General features: G+C 45.9%; 1 pseudogene; it reads right to left on the minus strand.

Moving 5' to 3' along the window:
• Window positions 1–10,020: 10,020 nt before the first annotated feature.
• LOC123053425 (subtilisin-like protease 4) lies at window positions 10,021–17,944 on the minus strand (annotated as a pseudogene).
• Between the last annotated feature and the right edge of the window lie 769 nt (window positions 17,945–18,713).

The raw sequence follows: 18,713 nt of genomic DNA on the forward strand, positions 1-18,713 counted from the left end.
CGGTGCTCCACCGACGTACTCCTTCCTCCTATATATACACACGTACCCCCAAACGATCAGAACAGGAGCCAAAAACCTAATTCCACCACCCCAACTTTCTGTATCCACGAGATCCCATCTTGGGGCCTGTTCCGGAGCTCCGCCGGAAGAGGGCCGTCATCACGGAGGGCTTCTACATCATCCTAGCCCCTCCGATGAAGTGTGAGTAGTTTACCTCAGACCTTCGGGTCCATAGTTATTAGCTAGATGGCTTCTTCTCTCTCTTTGAATCTCAATACAAAGTTCTCCCCCTCTCTTGTGGAGATCTATTCGATGTAATCTTTTTTTTGCGGTGTGTTTGTTGAGACCGATGAATTGTGGGTTTATGATCAAGTCTATCTATGAATAATATTTGAATCTTCTCTGAATTCTTTTATGTATGATTGGTTATCTTTGCAAGTCTCTTTGAATTATCCGTTTGGTTTGGCTAACTAGATTGGTAGTTCTTGCCATGGGAGAAGAGCTTAGCTTTGGGTTCGATCTTGCGGTGTCCTTACCCAGTGATAGAAGGGGCAGCAAGGCACGTATTGTATCGTTGCCATCGAGGATAACAAGATGGGGTTTATTTCATATTGCATGAATTTATCTCTCTACATCATGTCATCTTGCTTAAGGCGTTACTCTGTTTTTAACTTAATACTCTAGATGCATGTTGGATAGCGGTCGATGAGTGGAGTAATAGTAGTAGATGCAGAATCGTTTGGATCTACTTGTCACGGACGTGATGCCTATATACATGATCATGCCTAGATATTCTCATAACTATGCTCAATTCTGTCAGTTGCTCAATAGTAATTTGTTCACCCACCGTAGAATACTTATGCTCTTGAGAGAAGCCACTAGTGAAACCTATGGCCCCCGGGTCTATTCTCATCATATCAATCTCCATTACTTTAATATTGCTTTGCTTTTTACTTTGCCTTTACTTTTTACTTTGCATCTTTATACCAAAAATACCAAAAAAATATTATATCTATCAGATCTCACTCTCGTAAGTGACCGTGAAGGGCTTGACAACCCCTAATCGCGTTGGTTGCAAGTAGCTATTGCTTTGTGCAGGTACGAGGGACTTGAGCGTGGGCTCCTACTAGATTGATACCTTGATTCTCAAAAACTGAGGGAAATACTTACGCTACTCTGCTGCATCATCCCTTCCTCTTCGGGGAAAACCAACGCAAGCTCAAGACGTAGCACACACCCACTTAGTTTCCAGTTTGAGCTTTCATACACTTATAGCTCTAGTGCATCCGTTGCATGGCAATCCCTACTCCTCGCATTGACATCAATTGAGGGGCATCTCCATAGTCCGTTGATTAGTCGCGTCGATGTGAGACTTTCTTCCTTTTTTGTCTTTTCCACATAACCTCCATCATCATACTCTATTCCACCCATAGTGCTATGTCCATGGCTTGCGCTCATGTATTGCGTGAGGGTTGAAAAAGCTAAAGCGCATTAAAAAGTATGAACCAATTGCTCGGCTTGTCATCGGGGTTGTGCATGATTTGAATGCTTTGTGTGGTGAAGATGGAGCATAGCCAGACTATATGATTTTGTAGGGATGAGCTTTCTTTGGCTATGTTATTTCGATAAGACTTAATTGCTTGGTTAGTATGCTTGAAGTATTATTGTCTTAATGTCAAATGATAGACTATTTCTTTGAATCACTCGTATCTTAATATTCATGCCATGATTAGATATATGATCAAGATTATGCTACGTAGCATTCCACATCAAAAATATCTTTTTTATCATTTACCTACTCGAGGACGAGCAGGAATTAAGCTTGGGGATGCTGATACGTCTCCGTCATACCTATAATTTTTTATTGTTCCATGCCAATATTATACAACTTTCATATACTTTTGGCAACTTTTTATACTATTTTTTGGGACTAACATATTGATCCAGTGCCCAATGCCAGTTCCTGTTTGTTGCATGTTTTTTGTTTTGCAGTAAATCCATATCAAAAGGAGTCCAAACGGGATAAAAACTGACAAAGATTTTTTTAGAATATATGTGATTTTTGGGAAGAAAAAACAATGCGAGACGATGCCCGAGGGGGCCACGAGGCAGGGGGCGCGCCCCAGGGGGTCAGGCGCACCCTAGGCCCTCGTGGCCACCCCGTAAGGTGGTTTATGCCCTTCTTTTGCCGCAAGAAAGCTAATATCCGGATAGAGACCGTGTTAAAATTTCAGCCCAATCGGAGTTACGGATCTCCGGGAATATAAGAAATGGTGAAAGGGCATAATCTGAGAACGCAGAAACAGAGAGAGACAGAGAGATAGAGAGATAGAGACCGTGTAGGGATTGAGACCATGGACCAGAGGGGAAACCCTTCTCCCATCTAGGGAGAAGGTCAAGGAAGGAGAAGAAGGAGGGGGGCTCTCTCCCCCTCGCTTCCGGTGGCGCCGGAACGCCGCCGGGGGCCATCATCATCACCGCAATCTACACCAACACCTACGTCATCTTCACCAACATCTCCATCAACTTCCCCCCTCTATCTACAGCGGTCCACTCTCCCGCAACCCATTGTACCCTCTACTCGAACATGGTGCTTTATGCTTCATATTATTATCCAATGATGTGTTGCCATCCTATGATGTCTGAGTAGATTTTCGTTGTCCTATCGGTGGTTGATGAATTGCTATGATTGGTTTAATTTGCTTGTGGTTATGTTGCTGTCCTTTGGTGCCCATCATATGAGCACGCACGTGGATCACACAATAGGGTTAGTTGTATGTTGATAGGACTATGTATTGGAGGGCAAGAGTGACATAAACTTCAACCTAGCATAGAAATTGATGCATACGGGATTGAAGGGGGGCCATTTTATCTTAATGCTATGGTTGGGTTTTACCTTAATGAATGCTAGTAGTTGCGGATGCTTGCTAATAGTTCCAATCATAAGTGCATAGAATTCCAAGTCAGGGATGACATGCTAGCAGTGGCCTTTCCCACATAAAACTTGCTATCAGTCTAATAAAGTAGTCAATTGCTTCGGGACAATTTCGCAACTCCTACCACCACTTTTCCACACTCGCTATACTAACTTTATTACTTCATTATCTGAACAGCCCCTACTTTTTATTTACGTGCTCTTTATTATCTTGCAAACCTATCCAAAAACACCTACAAAGTACTTCTAGTTTTATACTTGTTCTAGGTAAAGCGAACGTTAAGCGTGCATAGAGTTGTATCGGTGGTCGATAGAACTTGAGGGAATATTTGTTCTACCTTTAGCTCCTCGTTGGGTTCGACACTCTTACTTATCGAAAGAGGCTACAATTGACCCCCTATACTTGTGGGTTATCACACATCATAATAAGCCTTGCAAGCAATGTAACTAATGAGTTATTTGCGGTATGATGTATTACGGAATGAGTAAAGAGACTTGCCGGTAACAAGATTGAACTAGGTATGAAGATACCGACGATGGAATCTCGGGTAAGTAACATACCGATGACAAAGGGAATAACGTATGTTGTCATTACGGTTCGACTGATAAAGATCTTCATAGAACATGCAGGAGCCAATATGAGCATCCAGGTTCCGCTATTGGTTATTGACCTGAGAGGTGTCTTGGTCATGTCTACATAGTTCTCGAACCCGTAGGGTCCGCATGCTTAACGTTCAATGACGATTTTGTATTATATGAGTTATGTGTTTTGGTAACCGAATGTTGTTCGGGGTACCGGATGAGATCACGAGCATGAAGAGGAGTCTCGAAGTGGTCGAGAGGTAAAGATTGATATATAGGACGATGGTATTCGGACACCGGAAGTGTTCCGAGGGTACCGGGTACATATCGGGTCACCGGAAAGGGGTTCCACGCACCCCCGACAAAGATATGGGCCTGATGGGCCAAGAGGGGAAACACAGTAGCTAGCAGGGGCTGCTGCGCCCCCCTTATGGGCCACACCAGAGGGAAAGGAAAAAGGGGAAGAGAGAAGGAAGGGGAGGGATTCGGCCTTCCCCTTCCTTCCCTCCTCCCTCCTCTTTCCTTCCCCCTCTGGTGAAAAAGGAAAGGGGCGAATTGGGGAGGAACCCCAAGTAGGATTCGGCCTACTTGGGGCGCCCCCCCTGGCTGATCCCTCTCCCTGCCACCTATATATATGAGGGGGAGGCGCCTAGAACGCACACCAATATCTGGTAGCCGTGTGCGGCGCCTCCCTCCACAGATTACACCCTCGGTCATATTCTTGTAGTGCTTAGGTGAAGCCCTGCGCGGATCACATCACCATCACCATCACCACGTCGTCGTGCTGATGGAACTCATCTACTTCCTCGACACTTTGATGGATCAGGAATTCGAGGGACGTCATCACGCTGAACGTGTGCAGAACCCGGAGGTGCCGTACGTTCGGTGCTTGATCGGTTAGAACGAGAAGAAGTTCGACTACATCAACCGCGTTGTCAAATGCTTCCGCTTTCAGTCTACGAGGGTACGTAGACACACTCTCCCCCTCTCGTTGCTATGCATCTCCTAGATAGATCTTGCGTGAGCATAGGACTTTTTTTTGAAATTGCATGCTACGTTTCCCAACACCTGGTGCTCCTTTTGGAGCTTTCCACTGCCAATCTGCTCCGTCCCACCTCCTGCCTTCCCATGTTTCTCGCAATCCGCGTTCGCCACCAATCGTGTCCGTCGCGAGGGCAAGGAAGCATAGAGAGGAAGAGGAGGCGACGGGTGCGGCGGGCGACACTAGGAAGAGGAGGAGGAGGCGTGTGAGGGGAGAGGAGGAGACGAAGACGTGTGCCTGCCTTCGTTGGGAAGTAAACAACCAATCGTTGCATTTCTCTCTTGTCTTTTTTCCCTCGACCTGAACAGAAGCCTTGATGGCGTGGCTAGCGCGAGGGATCACCCTTTGCGGGTAGCTTATTTTGTTGATGGCTCAGAACCAAATATGGTGAGTGGTGTTCTTGCAACAAGGATGTTGAGCCCGAGTGCTAATATATTTGGTTGAGGACGCGTGGGCTGAAAATGTTGGGACTACGGATGAGAATGTCATGGCAGTGGGAGATGGACGAACACCAACCAGGGTGTTTTTTATGGGGGGATATGCCCCCTCCCTCATGCATGACACCACCATATATTTCTTCAATAGTTTTTTTACCGCTAAGTGCATTTACATCATGCGTCTCGGGCCATGACCACGATAGGGGCACAATAGTTGAGATTGCTCCAGCGCACACCTGCCATGTACAACATATGTGTCCTTCGTGGGTGTGCATCATCACACATATTAGACATATTAGCTGGGTTAGATGAAGCTACTATAAAGGATGGGGTTTATGTGCTCTCACTCTCCCTCGCCAAGTTTACAATGTCAACTTTAGTGGTAACCCGGTCGCGATTGGCGGACCAGCGTTGTCGTGGCTGCGGCTGGGAATAATGGACACGAGTCATTTCTTGCCAATTCTTTACCATGATTTGCTCACAGACGCAACTGGCTCAGTGGACCGAAGCTTTGAGGTTGTTGTGTAGTTTGGGAACGGTAATTACATCAACGGGGAAGCTTGTAACCAGATTTCAAACTCAAGCTCCAAGTCATTTCCTCTTTATTGGAATAAACGTTGACGCGATGGCATCATGAGTGTCGGGGCGGCTGGCGTAGTGCTGATCACATGAAAGCTAATGGATGCCTAGCTCTACTAATCATGAATGTATAGTTAATCTAGGATTATGGCGGCTTGCCCGCTCCCCCATATTATGTTAGGGGCGGGGAGGACATATGCCCCCTCACTCATGTACGACACCACCATATATTTTTCAATAGTTATTTACTATTGAATGCATGTACATCATGTGTCTCGGCCCATGACCTCGGCACAACTGTAAGGAGACACCATTTGCACAATTGCAAGAAGGGTAACCCCGATGACATTGCTACTATGATGGTTGTGAGTTAATCAACTTGTTTTCTAATTTGTTATACTTTTCAGGCATTAGTGTTTTGTAATCAACCATACATGTTAGCAAATTGCTTGTGTAGAGAACCACCAAAGAAGAGGAGAAACACTACCCAAGTCATCCATTGTGTCAAGAGAGGATGAAGCACCGACGATCGCTATGTGTTTTCTACCAAGGTTAGCAATTCTACACCTACCATTGTGCCAAATGAAAACCGAGATTGATTTGTGCCAAATGAAAACTGAGTTCGATTTGTATGTATTGACCTAATCCATAGCCAAAGGTTAGAGACTACAAATAAGAAAAAAAGGAGAAGGGGTAAAAGGTGAGCTTTGCAAGTTTTGAATATTGTGCATGGTTAATGTTGTTGTTTGCTCTAAAATTATTGCTACCATATATGGACAAATGTAGATCAAGAACCTGATCTAACAAACCCGAGCTCATTCTTAAGCCTATTTGTGTTCCTACGAAGCAAGCAGACTATGTTGTGAAGGTAAGGACCAAAAGGGAAAAGATAGCACTTGCTAAAAAAGATGAAAACATTCCTATGGTGCTATTTGACAACCCTGCAATGGGTGTGAGAAGTCAAGAAAACCTTGGACAACCCTACAATTAGCACAAGAAGCAAAAGAAGACTCAGCTTGTGAACATCATCTAATTTCTTTCAGTTAAAGTCACTTTTGTGCTGCTCATCTCAGGACATATGTGTGAACTTTGACTCATACATGTGAATGATGCACATTACTAGCACGTGGTCTCTCCCCTCCATGTAGGAATCAATGGTAATATTTGGTCCAGTCATAGTAATTCATTACTAGCATTAGGTCTCTCTCCTCCATGTAAAAATCAATGGTAATATTAGGTCCAGTTATAATAATTGATTACTAGCATTAGGTATCCCCCTCCATGTAAAAATCAATGATAATATTAGGTCTAGTTATAGTAATTCAAACATGAAGCACGGTAATTCACTTCTGAGCCCAGGCTCAGCTGCACCCGCCCTGACAAAAAAATTAAAATAAATACTAGAAAAATTCAAAAAAAATCCAAAAAAATTGTATGGTAGATAATTTGATGCATGAGGTTTGCTCCAATTTTCAAATCATTTTGACATCTTAGCAGCTCTCGAATTTGTCTTTACAGAAAAGATTGGAATTTTTTGAATTTATTTTGAATTTTTTGTGATTTTTTCCTGGGCGGGTGCAGATGAGCCTGGGCACCGAAACACCACACTCACATGATGCATTACTATCATGGGGTTCTGCATTTACGTGAACATGATGCTTTACTTGGTAACACAAGTAATTTTATTGCCATATCCCGACCTGTTTTACTATCAATACTTATGGAGCGTAGTTGGTAACACAAATTATTCTATTACCATATCCTCAACTCGTATTACTACGGAAACGTAGTTGGTAACGTAAATTATTTTATTACCATATCCGACATGTTTTACTACCAACAATTAGGGAGGGTAGTTGGGAGACGTAGGTGAACCTATGGGACGGTAACAAAATAAATTGCATTACTATTTCTGCAGTTGGTTTTACCCTCATTCATTAACGAGTGAGGAGGCCTATTCATGCGGAGCAACCGCGCCTAATTAGGACCAGTGCGCAGGATAAGGAATTTTGCGCTCTCGCTCAGTTTAGCGCTACCGTGAGCTATTGTGAGCGTGCGCACATTCTTGCTTAGCCTACTCTCCGATTGGTCCTATGATTCTTTTTCCACGTCGCGCGCCCTTCTGCCTAGTTAGTGCGTCGGGCTATTTAGCATGTACTCCCTTCATTTTTATTTAGTTCGCATATTAGATTTGACTGAAGTCAAACTTCGTAAAATTTGACCAAGTTTATAGAAAACAATATAAACATTTACCATATTAAATCTATATGATGTGAAAGTACAGTTAATAATGAATCTAATGGTATTGATTTGTTATTGTATATATTAATATTTTTATTTAAAAACTTTGTTAAAGTTTACAAAGCTTGACTTTGACTAAATCTAATATGCGAACTAAAAAAAAATGAAGGGAGTACTGATCAGTTGGCTCGAACTGGCGAGAGCGTAAGATAGGCCATAGGCCAGAATGCGCGCCGGCATAGTCTAGCAAGCCTGTGTGTGTGTCTTGCAGGAAACAATTTTTTTCCGAGTGTCAAACAGGAAACAAATTTAAAGATAATGTTAAATAAATAATTCTCTCTTACTTCTAAAGTTCTTTTACAGCACCCTTCAATGAATATAGGCCCTTCATTTATCTTAATCTAATGGATAGGATTGGTTGGTACTCCAACGTTAGCGTTTAGGAGTACCACCGCCAAAGTTGGGGAGTACCTTGATTTAAAGGGTAAATTGATAATCAATATATGGAAATCAAGGTGAAAACTACTCCCTTTGAACGGCAGTTACGGTAATTACAAGATTTGACTAGCATGCATCGTGAACCGGCTGGCGAGGGACCCGCCAGGAAATAAAGATGGATGCATCATCCGAAAGCTATGGCTCCTTTGCGATTTATAAATCAACACATGAGCACTCAAAAGAAACGAAACGTGATGCCAATATTCAACAATTTACAACATTCCAGTTTTCTATACAAGACGCCAAAGAACTAGGCTAGTAATTTTATCGCCTTCACTAGCGAAGTGAAGAACTAGATTCGGATACGACGGAGGATCGAAGGTCTCGCCGGCGGCCGACGCGCCATGTTTTCATGAGTGTGAAAGTAGGGGCGCGGACCAGGCGAAGAGAAGGCAGCCACGGCTATGCAAGATCAGGGAGGCCACGATTTGTGCTTGATCGGGAAATCAAAAGAAATTAGTTGGCCCAAAGAATTCATCAAAAGTACGCTTAGATGAAAGAGACAAAAAGACCAAAGTACCCTCTCACAGGAACGGTCAGATCTAGTTTGTATTCCCAGCCCTGCCTATGGAGTACCAGGGTACCCTAAAAAACCTCTACTTCTATGGTGGAACATGGTAGCAATACATGAACATTTATGAATGTATCATGTATGTATAAGTCTTACAAATGTTGTCTACAGTCCAACCATGATTGCATACCCTCCTTAAGACTAGGCCTGGTTTTCTTGATTACCATGGCAAAATGTTCCTTGAAGCTATTAATACAGTATTCTAGATTTCTTTGCTTGTGGTCAAATATTATACTATTTCTATGCTTCCATATGCTCCTACATGCAGTGATACGCATTCTTTGAAACATTGAATTGGCATTCTATCTTTGGCTTCCATCAGCATATCAACTATGGCATTCCATTAAAACCAAGTGCAATCCAGAAGTTCTGACTAAGGGCTTCTTTGATTCAAAGGAATTTTATAGGATTTCTGGAGGATTGAAATCCTTAGTATTTTTTCCTATATTGGTCCTTTGATTCATAGAATTGGATCCCATACGAACTTTTTCTATGGAATCTTGTGTACTACATTCAATAGGAAATTTAACATCCACTCCAACCTCTTTTTACAATTCCTTTGTTTTTCTCGTGGCATCAAACAATCATTGCTAATTCTATAAGATTCAAATGGGCATGCCACTCCAACCCTACACTTTTCCTATTCCTACACTTTTCCTATTCCTACGTTTTCAAAATCCTACGAATCAAAAGGCCCTAAAGTCACATAAAAAGAAAAGGTGGATGTAATCTTCATTAGGTTCATCATCACACATAAACACATTTGTTATTCTCAACATAGAAATTCTTTCTGTTTAGTAGACCCCTTGTGTTCAATCTGTCTTAAAGGAGAAGCCAAAAAAATAAGGATATCTATTTAGAGAGACAGCTTGATTTCCATATCCAATGAAATGCATGTACAATAGCCATGCAGATTTTTAAAATTTTACCACATCCTTGTAAAGTTTAATAGTTTAACTTGAATATCAAAACCAGGCAATTGTAAAACAAAGCATTTGACGGCAGGAATGTCAAAAACCATTGTGTATAAACATCCTCAACATTTAAGAACAATTGATACCACAAACTGACTTGTGCACTTCACCATATATAACATATGCATCTGGTATGCTGCACATAATGAAAGCAACCGCCATGCTTAAATAAATTAAATTATATGCAAGAATATGAACAAGTTAATCAGCACAAATATGTTTATACATTTCAGAAATACACCCTCAGCTATGATAATTTAATCCAGCCAGGATAACGCGTGTATATATACATGAGATAGTGCTTTGATTGCCAACAAGAATATTGTACTTTGGCAGAAAAGAACCATAAAAACAAATCCATGTAATCTTCAGCTTGTTTACTGTGCACTGAGTAGCTGATCAACTGATAAACCAGGCTGCTTCGAGAAGACAATAGCGCCGTCTACAGTGCCAACTTTGTACCTGAGCATATTGTCATCCGTGACGATCCTGCATGATCCCCGCGACTCGGAATGCATGCTGATGCCAAGATAGTGGATATGGTCTTGCACGCTATTTCCACTGACAGACCTGAATAGAAGAGCAATGTTAGGGTGAAAGAACATCAGCTGGCAAAGAGTTCACAAAGGACAGAATGTTAAAACGTGAGAGCGGAAAGGACCTGCTGCAAGTGGGTTCTTCACCAGAATCGTCACAGATTTGCTCGATCGGGTATACTAGGCTATCGAGCCCAATATGGTGGCTAAAATCAGAAGCATGTCGTACTTTTCAGGATAGACAAAAACAGACGCTAGTACTACTTATGCTTGATGCCACTGTTCAGATACACAGAAGGTGTACTGTCCACACATGAACAAAGATAGTTACATCTGCCTCGTCTAAGATTTTTGTATTCAGAAGAACAGCACGGAAATCAAATTATACTATCACTGAGGTTCTTGATTCGCCCACACTTGCTGTCATTCCCAACAAAATATTAGCAACAACTAGTCTGTCAAATGTAAAGAGAGTTCAGGCTGAGAATTGTGCAGTAATTATGTAGTACTAGATAGGCAGTGCAGCTTGCCGCACCCCACCCACCCGGTCCAGTTTCATCCAGGCCGGTAGCATACACATGATGCAAAGGTAGAGTAACAACAAACACATAAAAGGAATTATTGAGGCCATTGACTCAACATTAGGATTTCTCAAAGAAACATGAGGAAGCAAACAATTACTAATAGTAGTAGTTCAATTGATTACATCTTTTGAGCATGTCACTAAAAATGCAGTATGATATAACTAAAGACAGATATTCATGTGCCAGTTCAGCAAGAGGTAGACACACTGGCCATGCAGCTTCTGATAGTGACGATTCCTATTAGAGGTTCATATAATGTAGCATCAGACACCTAAAGCATCGTTGTTCATATACCAAAAGCAGGCCATAGTGGTTATCACAGCTAACTTATTTACACTGCTTTCATACTGCATAGTACAATAGTAAACTAAACCTACAAATCTGTAGCGACAACTGATCATTCGGCAGCAAATCCCTATCAATGGAAAAACTATGTTCAAACTGTTAGCAAAGAATTATGTAAATAATAGAAATGGATTTGTTATATCAATGGAGAGCATGCATAGCATGAAAAAAATGCACATCAGCAAACATAGCACATCAACTGCCATAAGTGAAAACTAAACCTACGGCTCTCTCCGTTGGGTTACTGTTTTTAACAGATCGAATAGTGTAAGCATAGTAGCTCAACCAATGAATGAAAGGATCATCTAGACCAAGGTATGGGATAACTTGCTTCAATCGATACCGGGGGCTTTTACCCTCTTTTTGGGAAAGAAAATAAAAGGTATACTTGCTCGAGGAGGAGGGATAAGAATAAAGATATTCACCTGGCCGCAGTTCCCCCCTTCCCACTGTCTCCACTTCTCTTTCCCAATTAAAAAAAACAAGAACCAAAGGAGGTGGTAACCTGAGAGACCACCAATGCTGGCTGTCATGGGAGGGGGAGGAGCTGAGAAGCATGCCTAAAGAAGCAATTGCATCCAGAGTAGAGACAAAGCCAGCAAGCAAGAACAAAAAGGAGCAATTGCATCAAAGAAAGGTGTTTTTCTTCATGCCATCATTTTTCTTTTCTCACGTACAAGCACAAATCCCATGTCACCACAACGGTTTCATTAACGGAAAAAGCTGGCGACATGAAGAAAATAGTGAAATGCTTTAAGGCAAGTAAATACTTAGGACTTAACGACACCATCACCTCAGTTTTATAGCAGAAACCATTGAGGTGGGAATTTGAGTTAAACATCAGTATAAATTATGGGTTTAGGCCTAATATAAATGCTGGGTTTAAAGGCGGGAGTTGGGGATTTTGTCTCAGCACACAAGAGCATTTTAGGTCCCAGAAACCTCTAGATCAAGTAGAGGAGAGTTCAAGGTGTTCAGGAGTGATAGAGAACATCAACCTACAGTGATGTCCGAGCAGCTCTGTCGTGGCTGCATACTCGAGCTCCAGTGTGCCGTCCAGCGGCAACGCTGCGGCCACTATCTGCATTTCAAAAACCAGAGACCAAAATCAGGGAGATCAGAGTGTCAAGTGATGGGGAAAAATAGGGGAATAGCATCAGCAAAGATGAAGGATTTCAGATCCAGTAGCAAACATAAATCTTCACTCATGTAGCACCACTGAGGAGAGCGACCTGGACCTGGAGGCAGAAAGCAGAGGAGTTGAGGAAGAAGAGATCGTGTGTTGGCAAGGTCTAACTCGGTGCCTGGCTCCGGGTTGAGACAGGGGAGTGAGCTAACATGCACAACTAATAGTACAAGCTCTAAACTGACTCACTAATACATGTGCTTACAACACTAACTAATAGGTTTAAACTGTACAATTACTGCAACGATGTATTTTTCTTCTTAAAAGTCAAGACTCAATTTAGCTTCGGAACATATATACACGAACTGCAAAAGACAAAAAAGGACCAGAAAAGAAACACAGGGAGAAAAACCAATTTAGCTACGAGTATTCAGGCAAACCTCTCCTTTGTTCATGTAGATTGATGATGGCCTTAATATCATCAAAATCTAATTTCAAAGCACCCGAAATAGTCATTAGTGCCCAACTGAACCTAAGCATTGAAAGGAACTAATGTAGAGGAAACAAAAAAAGAGCAAGTTTATCATCAATAGCTCATATCAGCAGAAAGTATATCATCAATAGCGCAGATAAAAAATCTGGAGGTAGCAATGGCATATACCCATATGAGGGAAAGGGTAGGTTTAGGTACCTGGATGGATTTTACACCTTAGAAGCAGCACCTCTCAATGGTGATCTACTACATGCAGCAAACACTGTTGATAAGTTGGGAAAAGGAAAAATAATTCAGAAAAGAATTGTGACAGCAATGGATGCTAAACGTCCAAACATCAATTATTTTACAGGCATGGATACACTTCTAACTAAAAGACAGTCATTTCCCTAATTACAATATTACATGTGCGATTCTCCAACGTCATATGTCACACATGCTTTTCCTGATTACAACAGAGGAGAAGCCACGATCGGACTACGCACAACATGTTTTTTGGACACCCAGCTCAAACTTCCCTGCAAGGCCTTTGACCCGACACTGCGATGCCTGCTCACAGTAATGCTGAATGTTTTCTTTTGTCCAACCTTGGAGAAGACCAGCGTCTCTGGGTAGACTCGCACTGTGAGAGACTTGGGAACCTCCATCTTCAGTGTGTATACTGAATTTATTGGCCCCACATTTGTCACGGTTCTGTTCACCGTGAATGGCCTTGACCTGAGTGGCACTGTTATGGATGGGTAGTTCAACTGTGCCTCTGGTATCTTGGGAAGCATTTTGCAGGACAGCGTCGGGTCACGCGCAATGGTTGCCAAGCCTTGATCACCGAGGAGAGCACATATGTAGCCAGCATATTCAGTGATGCTAAGGTCATACACAAGGCCGGATCAATAGCTTTTATAGGATTGGCATGGCCAGCACCCATGGCATACGCGGTTGCCCTCTGATGCTGCTCGTCCAAGATCGGGCCACCAGCGCTGTCCGTGATATCAGCTGTGGTGAGGATGGCTGACTTGATAGCAGCAGCAGACCAATCAGGATGGGAGCTCTTGACAAGCGCAGCGATTCCACTGACATGTGGAGTCGACATGGATGTCCCTGATCTAATGTTGAATGGCCCAGATCCAAGAATGGTGAGTGGTGGCCATGCAGCAATGATGTTGAGCCCGGGTGCTAATATATCTGGCTTTAGCACACCGGGGCTGAACGTGCTGGGACCGCGGGATGAGAATGCCGCGACAGTGGGAGATGGACGGACACCAAGCACAGTGTTCTTGTATATGACTTTGGCACTGGCTTTGCTTGTTGCCCTTGCATACTCTATGATATCGTTGCCATCAGCCACGGTCACCTGCACAACATCACTGCAATAATCCTCCAGAAGGGTGGTGAAGCCAGCATCTTTCCTGTTGATCAGGACTATGCCAGCCGCCCCGGCACTCATGATGCCACTGATGTCAGACTGGTTGATTGCTGACCCTGTGTCATTCATTGGTCCTGTGTTATGGCAAATCACAATTTTGCCAGACACATTTCTTCCAGCCAATGATGACTTGCAGTGTTTGTTCCAATACAGAGGAGCAGAGTTGGAGCTTGAGTTCGCGGTCTGATTGAAAGCTTCCCCACTGATGTGCTCGCCGTTGCCAAGCTGCACAACGGTCTGGAAGCTTCGGTCCACCGAGCCAGCTGCAACTGTGAGCAACCATGGTGCAGAGTTGGCAATAAAGGACCTTGGCCCGTTGTTACCAGCTGCAGCCACGACAACAACACCCTTTGCTACCGCATTGAATGTGCCAATGGCAACCGGATCATCAGTGAAGTTGACATCAAAAAAGGGGCCGAGGGAGAGTGAAAGCACATCAACACCATCCTTGACGGCTTCATCTAACCCGGCAACTATGTCCGAGGATGCACACCCAAGAATTATGCACACCCTGTACATGGCCAAGTGTGCATGTGGAGCACTGTGCCCCTGCCGAGGCCGTGGGCTGAGGCATGACTGACGAAGTTCCCAGCTGCGGTGGACGAGGTATGTGTTCCATGCCCCGTGTCATCTCCGGAATCATATGCTCTGGGATTACGGAATTTGGCACCTATCAATTTGTTGTTGCAGCGTGCAGCGCCATGGCATGAGCCCTTCCACTTTGATGGGGGTGGCGGGATGCCGCTGTCATCAAAGGAAGGATGCTCTGCGTATATGCCGGTGTCCAGAACCCCGATTATGACTCCTTGGCCATAGTTGGTGTCCCTCCACAGCCCGGCATCTTTCTCCAGTCCGAGGAACTTCGGAGTGTGAGTGGTGCTGGGGTGCCAGAGATGGTCTGGAAACGCTCGCAGAAACTCCTTCCTCTGGGACACCACGGCAAGGTCGTCTTCGGTGAGCCTCACGGCAAACCCCGTGAAGACCTCAGTGTAGGTATGGATGAGGCGTGGCTCATAGGAGCCGGCGAGAGGCGTTGGCAGGAAGGAATCCTGCCACCAGCGGTGGTCGTCCTCGCTGCCGGCTTCGACGGGTGGCCTCAGCAGCACAATGTGTGTGCGATGGCCTGGAGAGAGGCCTGCACCTAGGTCGTCGCATACCGCAGGTGCAGGAGCATGCAGGAGCATGAGGGTGAGCGAGAAAAGTGGGATCATGAGGTTGGCCAAGGATGCCATGGCTTGAGCTGAGGTGGTGGTGATGGAAGAAGCGAGAGGTAGAGAGGACGACGGGGCTGCTGGTGGTGGAAGCACGGCGCAGAGGAGCAAATGCTTCTTCCTCTTTCTCTTGGTGGTGGTGGTGGTGGAAGCACGGAGCAGAGGAGCAAATGCTTCTTCCTCTTTCTCTTGGTGGTGGTGGTGGTGGTGGAAGCACGGTGGAGAGCAGCAAATGCTTCTTCCTCTTTCGCTCACTCTACCTCGGTTGGTTTTGGGAGAGAAAGAAAGGGGGGGAGAGCACAAGCACAGCAATGGCTTCGGGCCTCAACGTTAAATGCTGCGTGCTGAACCTTGCACGCACGCCTAGATGCTCCTGTGCCTATATGTGAGTCAAATCACATTGTTCTGTGCGGTTCCTCTTGGCAGGGAGACACACAAGTGATGCCCTGACACCCCTACATGGCGTAGGGAGACGCTCGTGTCGAGCTTGCGCTGGTCGAGAGAAAGCCTCCGCAAGAGAGAAAAGTTGAGCTTCCATCTATGGAAAAAGAGGAAGCTCCGCTCCTGGTGGGTGGTGGCTGAAGGAAGTGACCAAGGGGAGAGGACGACGCTACGTGTCGACTGTTGCGCTAGCGTGGTTTCAGTTTCAGCTAAATTAAAATCAAAATAGCGGGGCACTAGTCCCTGCAAAGCACACAAGGGCAAGGCTATCCTTCATAGACACTGGTGTGTGTCGAGCTTGCGCTGGTGGAGAGAAAGCCTCCAAACAAAGAAAGGTTCGACCGCGTCAGCACGCAGCTTGCAGAGCTGATGGGGAAAATGGTGGAGGAGGGAACAGAGAAGTGACCCAAAGGGAGAGAGGACAGTGGCGGTGGTGGACTGGTGGTGGGTGCACTGCGAGAGAGAGAGAGAGAGGCTGAGCTTCCACGATTCCATCTACGGAAAAAGAGGAAGCTATGCTGCTGGTGGGTGGTGGTGAAAGTGGCCGAGAGGACGACGCTGCGTGTCGAGTGTTGCGCTAGCCTGATTTAAGTTTCAGTTGAATTGCAAATTAAAATAGCGGGGCGGGACAAGATGTTTAGCGGAGTTAAACCACAATTAGCGCTTTTTGATGGAAAATTCAGTAGTAAATCAAAGCATCCGGATTTGGAAAAGAGAGGAGGGAGGAGCTCAGCTTGCCTGGCGAATTGGCGATGGATGATCTGGACGAGGCCGGGACTCGCGCATCGTCGCCTTCGTGTTGCGGAAGCGGAAGCAGCCAGCGCCTCCTCGCCGCTGCACAATCCTTACTCCAGCAACTCGCCGGCGCTGCGCCTGCCGACCCCGTGCGCTCCGCCTCGGGCCCTCGGCGACGAAATCCTGCCGCGACCTCTCCGGGCCGGGGCGGCGCTCTGCGTCTTCCGCCCGCGGCTGCCTCGCACTTGCCGCCTCGGGCCCTCGGCGACGAACTCCTGCCGCGGCCTTCGGGCCGGGGCGCCGCCCTGCGTCTCCCGCCGCGGCTGCCTCGCACTTGCCCCCCACGCCTCCGACCCGCTACCTCCCTTCCGCCGCCTGCGGCGTTGAAGTCGCCGTCTCCGCCCATGACTCGGGCCTGGGTGGCTGGAGATTGTCACACCCGATGTGAACACATCATCGGTGGACTAGCGGCGTAAGCATGAATGGAAATTGGATCTGAACCTTCTCATCCCCTCTTCGTCTAGCTCTCACGTAGTACTTCTCTGTTTTCTCCCCAATTCTTCCCCTGTGCGATCGATCCCCTTTCATAGGATTTCCGGTTGTCACAATTGGTATTTAGAGCCTCAATTTTTTTCCTCCGCTGCCAGATCGGTGCCGCCACGCCCATATTCTCTTGGCCAATCGGTAAAATCCACTGCCTCACGTGCGATTTCACTCCGATGAGATCGCCTAAAATCCTGGGCAGAGTTTGATTTGCTCGGAGCAGGTGTCACAGCGTCGTCCAAGCCTTCCGCCCAGACCCGACAGCTCATGGCTGCCGTAGGGGAGGAGACAGCGGGCCTCACGACCCTGATGAAGAAGCTTCTCTCCCGTTTTGAAGAAGAGAAAGTGCGCGCCGAGGTGCAGACCGCGTTCAACACCTAGGTGTCACGCGAGTTGCAGAGTTTGACCAAGCAAATCGGCCTTACCCAGGCAAAGGTGGACGATGTGCGCAAGGTGGCTTCCCCATCAGCCTCCTCCTCCCCTTTTCCTAACTTGCAAGTGGGTGATCCGTCTGTGGCAGTGTCGCAGACACCAGGTGCTCGCGAGGGGCCACAGCAGCCACCGCCAGCGACACTGCACAACCCCCGGCAGATCCACGCGCCGCACCACACCCGAGCGCGCTTCCAATACCACAGGTCATCGGGCTGCCCCGCTCGCCAGGCTCGCCAATGACAGGCCACACATGTTGTTCCGGCCGGAGCAACCCGCGCTGGCAGCCCGCGCCTCACAACCAACTCCGCATGAGGAGTACTTTTCCAAGCCGTCGAAGCATCATTTTCCCCGATTTGATGGTGATGCTCCACGCATATGGTTGGACCGCTGCCTAGCATACTTCGAGTTGTCCAGGGTATCGCTGCATAGTTGGGTCACAATAGCAGCGTTGTATGTGGAGGGTCATGCGGCACTGTGGCTTCGAGCATTTCGTCAAACAAATTCAGATAGCACTTGGGATATGTTCAGGCATGCCATGGTGGAGGAATCTGGCCCAGAGGAGTTTGAGTCAACTATGCATAATCTTCTTCAGCTCTGTCAGACAGGAACAGTGGTGGAGTACCGCCAACAGTTTGAGGTACTTATGTACGATTTGATTGCTCTTAACGCGACCCCGAGCTCCAAGTTCTTCGTAACCCAGTTCCTACTAGGCCTTAAGGATGAACTACGCGCCGTTGTGCGCATTCAGGTGCCTACCAGTATTACTAGAGCGACAATGTTTGCTCTGATTCAAGAGGAGGAATTAGAGATTCAACATCCTCGACTTCGTCCATTATCTGTCAGTCGCCCACCTCCAGTGCACAGCCTGCCATCAGCATTTGGGCGACCTCCCCCAACATCAGCAGTGCCACCTGCCGCAGGGACAACACCACGCGCCATTCCTGCGCCCAAGCCAGCTCCGGATGATTTCGGACACGAACGTCAG

This window comes from Triticum aestivum, chromosome 1A (genome assembly GCF_018294505.1).
Source record: "Triticum aestivum cultivar Chinese Spring chromosome 1A, IWGSC CS RefSeq v2.1, whole genome shotgun sequence".
Taxonomy (NCBI): Eukaryota; Viridiplantae; Streptophyta; class Magnoliopsida; order Poales; family Poaceae; genus Triticum; species Triticum aestivum.